Genomic DNA, 3,531 nt, shown 5'->3' with positions numbered 1-3,531 from the left:
AAAAAGAAGCACCAAAAAGAATTCATATAATTCTTTGCACACATGCTATGGGTGAATGAGCACCCCATGTGGATAAGGAAAACCAATTTCATGGGAATGAAAAGCAATTAATTAAAGATATAAAGGGTACAAAAAGTTTCTTAAATGTTAGCAAAAAGGATGTTATTTTGCATTGGTATTGTTCCTAGTCTACCGCGTATAAAGTGGCATTTGCTTTGTTGGAGATTGGGACATTTTGTGTGGAAACACATTGAATTCCAAAACATCTAACATTGACTTTGCTTAGGAACTAGTAGAGGATAATCTTAGATAATTTTATTGGTCGATTAATTGTATAGAAGTGATAATATTCAATATCACACGCATGTGTTTTTTTGAGTAGTGTGTATAATAGCATTAATGGCCATAAATCAGGGAAAGGTATTCTAATTGACCAATTTAAAAGATCCACAAATTTGCATTAAAACGCTTAAAACCATACTTTGGCATTGGCCTAATAGTGATCTAGCACTTTCATAATAATAATAATAATAATAATAATAATAATAATCTAGCACTAATATCGGTCATAGGCCATACAGGCGAATGTCCGGTGACACATTAAAAAATAATTTTAAAAATTTTTAATTTTTAATTTTTAAAAAATAATAAATAAATAAAAACAAGTTTAAGAACTCTTCCATATTTTAGAGTAAAAATTCCTAAAACGGTTTCACTTGGCCAATGCCCAATGAATGGCCATAGTTGAATAAACGGAAATATTAATTGTTGTATGTAACGTAACCTTCATTTGGGATGATATCTGGATTTGTAAGCAAATTGTGGACTTTGTGGCTTGTGCACATTTCTTGGAAAATTATTGGAATCCAGGAGTATTATAAATGCGTACTCCATCATCTTATATCCTCTTACGTCATGTGAATTGTGGGTCTCACCATAGATTTAATTTGTGAAATCCACAGTTTTGTGAGAAGAGAGAGTACGCATTTATGGTACTCTAAAAGTACTCAATAATTACCTACATTTCTTTTGTTAGTCTTTATCTATGGATGATAATTACCTAAAAACAAGTTAATGTTATTCTCATCTTTTTACTCTTTGGACCACGCATACCCTTGGTGCGATGGTTACTCCACAAGTATAAGTGTTTGTGGGAGTGTGGGGGGTAAGAGCCGGGGTTCAAGTCTTCAAGAGGAAGCTTTACACACATATACACTTAGATTAGGTTAGAGTAAAATTCTATCTTGTATCAAAAAAAGAAAAAATACTCTTTGGAATTGGTGACTATTTTGATTTAAGTTCATTTAATGTATGCTCTATTATTGTGTCTGTAGTAAACCTTATAAGAAGATAGTTTTTCATATGTTTAGCAAAAAGAAGATAGTTTTTCATATATATATTTTTGTTTTTGTTTTTTGTAGTATTAGGAAAAAAAATAGTTTAAAGAAAAATTAACAAAAAACCTTCTTAAAAATATGACTTATTTTTAAGAGGTTATTTTTTGGTAAAAATTTTTGGAAAATAACTTTATCTCATCTAAAAATGTTTTTCAGCTCATTTTCAAAGTTACTACCAATATAAGAAAATGAGAGAATTTTTAAAAAAATGATTTTTGAAAAATTACTCATTTTCCAAACACCTTTAATGTCTAAGGGAGCATAAGTCATACTTGAATGCCAATGTTTTCAACTCAAGCTTTCTTTTCTTTTTTAGATTCTATTTGCTACCATCTCATGAGACATGCAAACCTGGACCTGATCATGGTTTTGGGTTTGAGCAAGTTTAGTCAAATATCAATCATCATTTCTTTTTCATGTATTCTTACAAATGAAAAATGGACACCGCATTTGACAAATAAAGGCTTCCTCTCTTCTCTTCTTCTTTTTTATTTTTATAATATTTACATGAAAAGAGCTTTCTTGTTGGTTTTACCTTTAGTTGTCAATAAGGTCTCTAACCACCCTATATGAGAGGGGCGTTACATACATGATACGCCCATTACATCATATTTTTTGGTCTAATAACTAAGACTAAATATGTAGCTTAATAGAGTAAGGCAAATGCAAGCTCATTATGTCTATTTACAGAGCGAAACTACAGTAGCGTTTAGATAGCGGCTGCGTTTTCAGTTTTTTTTTAATAATTGAGAAGCGTTCCATCACGTCTATCAGTGGGTTCGGTGCATTGTTTACGAGACCCACAAACCTCTTTTTTCACACAAACTTTCATTAAAAATGGGTCCCACTACACTATATTATTTTGCTACAATGTTTTCAGTTTTTAGTTTTCAGCAAAATAAACGGTATCCAAACACACCCTACATATAGTTAGGGCTAAGTTCTAAATTGAAACGATTTACCCAACCATTGCTAGTGTATTTGTGTTGAGGGAAACTTGGAGAAAATTTTTATGACTGCACATTTCATTTAGTTTACAAATATTCTGGGTAATATTAGGACCAAAAGATGAGGATTTAAATTAAGTCTTACATAGTATATATAACAAACTGATTAGCAAATTAGGTAAAGGACAATTTATTAACAAAACCCTTGCCACCTATTGTTAAGACCCCATATGGCAAAGCTAATTTGGACCTCGTTGCTTTGCCAAATGGGGTCTTAACAATAGGTGGCAAGGGTTTGTTAATGAATTGTCCTTACCTAATTTACTAGTGAAAAATACTTTTTCAATCTAGTGGCGGATTTTAGGGAGAAGGAAACCATGGCTTTTGAGAGGACCCAATTTTTCTTAATGTATTATTGATTAAAAAAAATTATAAATTTTTCTTTTTTTAAAAAAGGTCCAGGGTTCATATATATTCTTTTGGCTTCCGAAACTGCAATATATCAAGTGCAACATCTGGAATCAACCAGGAGAGAGAAAGATCCCATATAATATAACGTTGCATAGTTCAATTCCAGAGGACATGTAAAATGGGCCAAAAATATTTGTGAATTATTAATTTAGCTCTTTGCGAAGCAAGCGGAAACAGATCAATGCTAACAAGCCCAAAAACATTATCTTCTATTAGGAGCTGGCCCAACCCTGAAGAGGGTGATTTTAAACAATATATCTCAAACTTCCACAACTAAATAAATGAACAAAAAGCCTTATCTACTATGTCCACAAGGTAAGTCAAAGTAATCACCTTTCCCTCTCTTTGATTTTCTTTTCCTTCCAATTTTGTACCCTACAATTACTAAGATGAGAATATCATTTCATTTTTATATCCAACCAAAGCACTCTAAATTATTTGGATTGTTCAAATTGAAATTATGACTAAATTAACACTAACATTAAAGTCCAAGAATATAAATTATAAAAACCCTGAGAATGGGGTGGGGGATTGAAGCTTTTCATGGACATAAACTCAATCTGTGCCCCAATGATCCCCACTGGCCCAAAAATTAACTAGGACATATATATGATGGAATAGGTTTAATTTACATTTGTTGTTAACTCAAAATTAATATATATATATATATATATATATATTTGTTGTAATTTTTCTTCTAATTTCAATTTATATTC

The sequence above is a fragment of the Castanea sativa genome, chromosome 4 (assembly GCF_040712315.1).
Source record: "Castanea sativa cultivar Marrone di Chiusa Pesio chromosome 4, ASM4071231v1".
In the NCBI taxonomy this organism is placed as follows: Eukaryota; Viridiplantae; Streptophyta; class Magnoliopsida; order Fagales; family Fagaceae; genus Castanea; species Castanea sativa.
Note: the sequence above shows the minus strand (reverse complement) of the source record.